This window comes from Toxotes jaculatrix, chromosome 15 (assembly GCF_017976425.1).
Source record: "Toxotes jaculatrix isolate fToxJac2 chromosome 15, fToxJac2.pri, whole genome shotgun sequence".
Taxonomy (NCBI): domain Eukaryota; kingdom Metazoa; phylum Chordata; class Actinopteri; family Toxotidae; genus Toxotes; species Toxotes jaculatrix.
In genome coordinates this window covers 6,575,053-6,582,706 of record NC_054408.1, presented here as the reverse complement: position 1 = coordinate 6,582,706, position 7,654 = coordinate 6,575,053, and the positions used below count along the sequence as shown (strand labels likewise).

The window sequence follows — 7,654 nt, the reverse complement described above, 5'->3', positions numbered from 1 at the left end:
TTCTTTTCCCCTCACTATTCATAGAACATACTAAGTAAACTGATGATGATGATGATACCAACATGTTAACATTCTGACACGAGTATATAAATCAAAAAAAGATTTAAATCACCTTTACATTTTCTGTTTGTGTAATTTAACATAACAATGTATTGTATTTGACAACAGAATATATACATATATAGGTTTGTTGTTTTTTTTTAAACCAGCAAATATTTTCATGAATACCAACATTGTAAATCGTCTGTCTCTTCCCTCCATATCCTAATATCTGGCACACTTTAACGAGTGGCTCGCTTTTTCTTTGTCCACCTTCCTTAAAGTTAGAGCAGTATGACCAGGAATATATTGCTCATTACAGCTCCTTACCCTCAATGATAACCATATGTGTAATGCAACAAGTGTGATACAGTAATTGTTTTTCCAATTATTGTAGGATAGAAGAATAGAGCTAACAGTACTTGAATTAATTGAAAATGTTGTTTCGGTGATGACTACATGCAGCTATGTGTAGTGTAATACTCGTGTGCCTAATGGTTTGCACAAAACCACAGACATGCTGCTCTAGAAACTTAAATTCTTAAATTGGTTAATAATTTGCAACAGAACTTTGATATGATGCCCACCTCTGAAGTTGTCTAATGCACAGTGAACTTGTCATTAGCTTAGACTGTGAGATTGGATGGAAAGGAGGAGTACAGGGAAAGAAAACAGCACAGATGAGGTGAAGACAGCAGAAAACCTCGGACAGATTGAAGAGCCAAAACAGAAAAACAATCACATCCCAATACGTTGACAGTTATTTTTAACAGATATAAACCAGCTATGTTACTGTAGTCTGATAAATAACTTGTTGGAAGTTGGGCTTTGTAATGAATTACTGCTCTTCAGAAAAGCAAGCAACATCAAACTGAAGTCTTTCACCATCGTCAATAAATTCATCACACTTGATTCTAACAGCCCTGAACGCTATTAGTCAAATTGGAATGTCAATACTGACTTCACCCTCAGCACTGTTGTTGTAATATATGTTTTAGCCAATGGAGGGCAGTATGACTATTATGACAAACATCATCACAAAGGCTAAAGCCCAAATAAGCTCTGTTCAGCACCTTAAGATGCTGGTGTTTGGGGATGTAGTGCATGATATACACACACCACATGGTGAATTTTGTGTCTCCTGCCATTTAGATGTGACACATTAATTTAATCCCTGTGATTACAACTGATGAATGAAGTAAGAGGGAAAATGTTAGATTGTTGAGTCGAAAAAAGAGTGAAAGCAGTTTGATTTATTGCCACAGCATGTTGCAGTCAGCTCCACCACTGAACCAAAGACCATTGGCTTTAAAGCTGTCTCCCTTTACACAGCACAATTATCTATTAAGGTAAATCCAGAGTAACAGATGTTCATGGATACATGATAATTTTGTATTTATAATGCTGATGGATCAACAGCATTCAATCGGGGTAATGTTTTCACATTTTAAAATCAGAAAATTTTTGAATGGCTCATTTTTCTTTCTTACCTCTTGTAAGACTATTCTGCCTCTGGAAATAAACAACTACCAATGTTTTCTTGGTAATCAATGTTTAATCTTTTTTTTTTTCCGTTCAACCACATTTTGTTTTCAAGCAGCCTTTGAAGAGCAGCGGTGGAGCCTGGGGATGGTTGGGGGTGAACTAAGCCTGGACGGCAGACAGCACCTGAGAGCGAACCTCAAACCTGGAGGTAAGACCCACAACATGACCTCTGCAGTCAGAGCAAAGACACAAAGAAACATAGACTTTTGCAGAGATTACTACGACACAAAGGGGAACTTGTCTGGCCCCCTCTGTGCGCCATTGTGGTGGAGTAATTTTCTCAATCTTGTTTCATGTAGTCAGCAATTTAAAATGGGTTTTGACTGTATTAATTCTTGTTGTCAGCTCCATTCCTAGCTGTCCAGTGATTTTTACATCCTTATAAAGGTTTTGTTTAATCAGCGCACATATCATTTTTCATTTCCAACAAAGTTCTTATTTCGTTTTTTTCGTTCTCATTTATTTTCGTAAAATAGTGACATAACTTCCGTCCTTGTGTACACTCGTACTGTTATTACTGTACCTCTTCTTCTGCATTTCTCTGAAGAGCTTCAGCAAACAGCTGCCTGATTAATAAGTTAAGTCCTCTAAATATGGCTCAGAGTCATGTATCTTTAAAAACTACTTAATAATGGTAATCAAGATTATCAACAACATACCAATTACATCTTTACACTTTCCTCTCTTAATTATGTATAGTTCTCCTTCACCGTGCATAAAAGGGCTCCTTTCTCGGTCTCAGGTGGATTGTTCATCTTAAGTGTTTATGATGGTGTATTTGTATCACAGCTAAGCTACGCTCCCTTAAAGTGGCAGTGAGCTAAAAGAGGCCTGCGCCTCTTCCGTGTGTGAATCAACCACAATGGAGAGGTTCCTATGTTTTATTTATTGATATGTTTTAGTGGGGGAAGACCTAACGTTCATTATCATAAAGGCCTCTAGACATCAAGTCACACACAAAAGACCCAGCCATTTCACAGTCTCACACACACACAGATCAACACAAGAAGAGGAGGCCGCTTTGCTGTAGCGACTCCTCGCCAACAACCATTGGTAGCTTCAGTGACAGAAGCTGACAATGTCAAAGTATCTTTGTCTCTTGCACATAAACTGTCCCTGAAGCTGTCGTTGTGAGAGAGATGTAAAACACAGGCCTTTTTTTTTTCTTCACGGGGGAAGTTGTTTTCATCCCCCCCCACCCTTCTAGTTTTTTTTTTAAATATGTCATATCTCTTCTGTCAGGGCCCCGGGGCTCCTGGTGGTGCTTGTGCTAGAGGAGGAGTAGTGTAAGCATCTGCGAACCCAGTGGAGTCTGACCATGTTGTACCTGCGCTCGTCTTCATCTCGCTTATTTTGTCAAAAGCTCAAAGCCATGAATTTCAGACAGCCGCGTTGTCATCTGATCTGTGTGAGTGTGAATCTGTGTGTGTGTGTGAATCTGTGTGTGTGTGTGTGTGTGTGTGTGTGTGTGTGTGTGTGTGTGTGTGTGTGTGTGTGTGTGTGTGTGTGTGTGTAGAGGAAGACAGCCAGTAGGAACAGATGTGGGGAAAGTCAGTAAAAACTCAATATGAACCCTGCAGAGGCCTTCCTCTCTCTGTTCAATTATTTAGAGTCAAAGAAAAGAGGCAAGAGTAACATATTTCCTCAGAAGCCACTGTGTTCGGCAGGAATGAATAACATATTTATCTAGTCTCATCTTTGCCAAATAGCCGGAAATGGAAACAAATACCTTCAATTGGATTCTTGGCTCTGGTGTTTTCCTTGAGCTGCTGCAATGTGTACTCATGCAGTCGTATTGAAAAATTCCTCAGGACCAAAAATTACGGAAGTGCTGACAAGCAGAATTTTTCATGGTATCTGGATGTACACTTGGCAGTTTCAGGCAAAGCTTATCCGCTCCCTTCTCATGTGATGGGAGCGAGAGAGAAAGAGAGAGCCAGAGAGCAAGAGCGGGAAAAAGTGCCCACCTATTTAATTTGATTAGAGATTAGAAGAGGAAAAGAGTCACATTTCCTCCCCAGCACGTCTCTACTTGGCGCACTCTGACACCTGATTTTATAAAGAGATGTCACAGCCAAGCACCATGGTAATGCCTGTAATTACTCTGAACTCAAATAAATAAATAAATTTGCTTTTCTTTGTGAAAGTCTGACAGGTTTTCCAACATCCTTGACTGGAAAAATTGCACTGTGTGTGCATGTAGGTGTGTACTTTTTTTTTTTTTTTGTAGCTGTGTATTTGGATGTGTGTCTTTGTGTGGGTGTGTGCTTGTGTTTACATATAGTGAGGCACTTGTAAAGGAGAAATTCAGACAGGATGAAATCTTGACAGCTACAGTATAGCTTGTTTTCCCCTCTCTTCTTTTTATGACTGTGATAATCTCTGCTCAGCCGTGCGCGCTGAAGGCAGACCTCCGTTTGAGACTGATAAGGTTCGAGGTGCAGCTTTGTAAATAATAAGGTTAGAGTTTCTACACAGTTGCTAGTGCCGCGGCTGATCTCGCTCCTATTAGTGACAATTGGCTGTGACCTCACCTGCTCACCCATGCTGTCATCACTGAGGGTGTATCTACAGCAGCAGCAGCAGGCGATTAGATCATCCACTCTGGTCATAGAAGGAGACATCCAGACAAACGTTGCTCTGCTGAACCAAAGGAGGTCTGATGCATGTTGTCATGAAGGCTGGCTCCTTGACTTTTGATATTGTTCAACTGCAAGAACAGTTTCATATTTTTATCTTTTAGGGTAAAAAAGAAAAAAAAAAGAAAAAGAAAACCCAGGCTCTCAAAAGCTCACAATGCAACCATCTTGTTAACACGTAGAGTACAGGTGTGTTATGCCTTTGTGACGCCTGTCATCAGAGACATACTGCCCTTCAAGGGATAGCAATCACAAGCAGTTCTAACAAAGCACAGCATATTGAAAGGTGTTTCAGTATAGCCCCATTTAAATACATGACACACACACACACACCAGTTTTCTCAGATGAACTCAACTCTTCATCAGCACCACCCGTCATGTTCCATTTAAATTGATTATACTGGATTGATTATACTGTGATGCGATGCTATTATTTACGTAAAAGTGGATATTGTTACAGTTAGTTTCTCATATAGTTGAACTGTCAATATTTTTGTTAGTTTGATCAAGTTTACATTTATATTAACTACTTGGGTTGGCAGAGCATGATTAAACCACTTATCCACTACTTTTAAGGCTCAGTTTCAACTGTTAAGCTACTACTACTACTTCAGCCATTTAGCCATTACCTTTATGCTAGCTTTCTGTTTCAGACGTAAATGCATTTAGCATTTTCTATTACCTTTAGCTATAAGTTTCAACAGTTTATCCATTACTTTTGTGTTGGCCAACTGTTTCAGCTGTAAAAATATTACTCTCAGCTAACTGTTTATGCCATTTATCCATCACTTTTAGCTTTGAACTGTATGTTCATTATACTTGTTAGTGTTTCAGTTTCTCTGTTTGCTAACTAATGCTAATTTTCATGCACCCTCACTTACATCCATGGTGTTTAGGTGTAACAGCTATCCCAATAATAATCACTGCTGAGTCTCCCTACAAAAATCGGATCTTTAAAGAAGTCATGTCACAATAACACCCCTGTAGCTTAAAGTAGGAAAAAAAAAAAAGAATAAATTTGCTTGAAGATGTAAAAAGAAAAATTACTGCGGCTTTCCTGCGGTGCCCGTTGTTAGGGCTAATGATGGGATAATTCAACGGGAAGAAAGCAGAATTTTGAAAGGATCAGTTCTGTAAAGGGGATGTAGTCAGAATGGAGAGCAGATAATTACAGAAACATTTTAAACTGCATCGCAGTCCTTCTCTCTCCCTCACCCTCCTATCACACCCTCTCTCCCCTTCTCTGAGTGAGGGTCGTGCTGATATTCAAGGCCTTTCCAAACCTCTATACTCCTGTTTATCTGGTCAGTGATTGTCAATCAGCAGTTTCTCATACAGCCTGGCAACAAATATCCTCACACTCACAATGCCTCTATATCCCATGAGTCCCTCTGTGCATCACAGCAGTGTCAAGCAGTCACACCTCTCCGGCAAAGCAGATGTTCAGGATGCTCTTTACCATCATGCTCAGGGATTCACATTGTACAAACTGAAACTAGCCCTGTTTCCCTGACGAAGCCCTACCATATAAATTATAGATGGTGAAACAATCTTTTAACATGTTCATTAAAGACAACGCTTTCTTTAAAAAAAAATCAGCTCATAAATATTTCTTTCAAGCAAATTTCAATACAACTCCCCCCACCGTTCCCTTGTCTGAATTCTCTTTTACCAGTCAACTGGTACGTGTGAGGGGAAAGAGAGAGACAGTGCCTCAGCAACCTTGACTGGAGACAAGCAGGAGTCACTTGCGTGACTGGATTGACTTCGCCTGTGATGGCTGTTAGCTAGTTTTCCTCCAGAAGCCGAGCCGCCTGCCTGCCTGCTGATGTGCTATTACTCGCTCTGGAAGAGATGCTTGTGTGGAGGATGACACATTATTATCCTTTAATCTCGGTCTCAGCTTGTTGAGCATCAAATTGAAATATCCTGAACAGATGTAAAAACACATGTGAGCCTGGGCGCACAAGCTGTGCTGCGCTTTGTTTCATCTATCCGTGATGTGAGCCTTAAGGAGAAGCTTTTTAAAATTTCATCACTATTCAAAAGGATAATTAATACGTACCCCCAGGCTTTGATTATGCGATACCCAGTGTGTAGTGCTGGTGTTGCCATAATGAGCCACTCATCAGTGCTCTGCCTGTACCTCCCCAACAAACATACAGTTTGCATAAGGTACTTAAGATTCTGCTAAGGTACCATCCTGCTAGTGTGTGTGTGTACGTGTACTTATAAGTGTATGCACCTGCCTGTGTTTATGTGTAGCTGCTTGTGTGCCTGTATGCATGGGAGGTGTGAATACCTTTCTAATTTGCAGTACAATGCTATAGGTTAGATCACACTGGTTGTTGCAGTTTGTTTACAAGCGGACCCCTGTCAGATTGTCAGCAGATAGCTGGGCTCTTTCTATAAAGCCTGCCACTGCCTACACCTACACACCCCTCCCTCACATACACACTCCCTTTCTCCAGCTCATTCTGAGCCTAAAAGCCGGTGAGGAGATGGTGGTTGTCAGTGAGTGGGTGCTGAGGTGTTGCAGCAGCAAGATGGACAGGCAGGTGGAGACTGACAGGCCACGGAATACGAAGGGGAATATTGGGAGTTCACACATAATGAGACCTGTCAATTTGAATGCCTCAAGGCTAAGCAGTGAAGAGGCCGTGGCTGACGACTGAGGCAGCCATATCTTCTCAGGGAAAATATTTCAGGGTAATCTCTCACCCTTGACCCTGACCAGTCTCTAAACAACGCTGTTACCACAGCAATTACTCTGTCATTGTATGGATGTAACCACCACTCTCTGAATGGTAAAACACACCAAACTGAGGCCACAGAGACAACAAAGCTCCCTGTTCTTAAGGACGACCTGCTTATTTTAAGGGTTCGTATCAGTATCACAATCAGTCGATGTCAGCTAAAAATTTTTCTTCCGTTGTATATGTCCCAGTCAAACCTTAAGAGTGCTATTGTCTCGTGCATCTGTCTGACAGATAACAGGACATCACTGTCACATGGTCAGGATCTCCACTGAATTCCTATTCCCTATACAATGTGCTGCTTCTGCTTAGAGATATTCGGTGATCCAGGTCCAAAGTAGTGAGGTATATGGGGAATAGAGAGTGTCATCAGAGATTTGCCCAGGGCCTCAGATAACCTGTGATGGTGCTTTACCCTGTTAGGAATTTAGCATGTTCACCCAGTGCTGAAGTGACACGCGAGAGGGGCACTGGGACCTGCTGACAGCAGACGGACCTGCGCAACTTCTCTGTCCTTAAATCCAATTCTATGCTTGACACCGAGCGGAATTAGCTTTGGACAGGTGAGTGATAAGTTCCCTGGGTGCTTTCGTCAAATAGATCTAAGCCATCTTACAGAGCAGTGGAGCCACTGGTTTCAGATATTAAGTTGTTCTTGCAGAGGCAAATTGAGCT

General features: G+C 41.2%; 1 long non-coding RNA gene across 1 annotated transcript in view; it reads left to right on the top strand.

The window, feature by feature from the left end:
* Positions 1 to 1,637: 1,637 nt before the first annotated feature.
* Positions 1,638 to 7,654, top strand: part of LOC121194433 — a 43,138-nt gene continuing 37,121 nt past the window's right edge. Inside the window, exon 1 of the long non-coding RNA XR_005895380.1 lies at positions 1,638 to 1,732. This is a non-coding gene — a long non-coding RNA (uncharacterized LOC121194433). The remainder of the gene's footprint in view (positions 1,733 to 7,654) is intronic.